At 26.4% G+C, this 626-nt stretch overlaps 1 protein-coding gene across 3 annotated transcripts in view; it reads left to right on the plus strand.

The window, feature by feature from the left end:
- Nucleotides 1-626, plus strand: part of LOC126903595 (uncharacterized) — a 20115-nt gene that overhangs the window by 17724 nt on the left and 1765 nt on the right. The gene's annotated exons all lie outside the window — the stretch shown is intronic.

Genomic DNA, 626 nt, shown 5'->3' on the forward strand with positions numbered 1-626 from the left:
AAGTATATCCAATGAAAGATGTATATAAATACTACTTCTCATGAAAAAATTGTATTGATCCATACATTTTTTAAAAAGTTATAGCACTTTAAAGTAAAAAATGTAAATTATAAAATCGAAAATTTTCACACAAAAATAGCATTTGGTAGCCATTTTCGCCGTGAAGACAAGTCTAGAGGTCAATTTTTTTTTTTTTAAATTAAAGTATATTACATTAGCATTAATTTAAGATATGTAAAAAAGTGTCAGACCTTCCGGAACATTTNTAATTTAAGATATATATAAAAGTGTCAGACCTTCCGGAACATTTTCAAAAGTTAAGTTGAAAAAGTTAATTTTTTGTGAAAAAGTTGTCATTTTAAATCCCCCCCTGTGGGCAGATCAAGGGTCAGATTTACAAAAAAAATATACCAAATGATAAGTAAAGACATCAAGCATTTATATAAAAAAAATTATATTGATACGTTCATTTTTGAAAAAGTTACGGTACATTTTAGTAAAAAAAATTGAAAAAATTTCGAAAATTAGCGATTTTTAAATTTGTAATTTTTTTGGAGGTTTCCCCCATTTACGGGGAACGAGGGAAATTTTTTCAATTTTGAAGGGTAATGTCTTCGACTAGATAC

This window comes from Daktulosphaira vitifoliae, unplaced genomic scaffold, assembly GCF_025091365.1.
Source record: "Daktulosphaira vitifoliae isolate Bord-2020 unplaced genomic scaffold, ASM2509136v1 Scaffold_4, whole genome shotgun sequence".
NCBI classification, from domain to species: Eukaryota; Metazoa; Arthropoda; class Insecta; order Hemiptera; family Phylloxeridae; genus Daktulosphaira; species Daktulosphaira vitifoliae.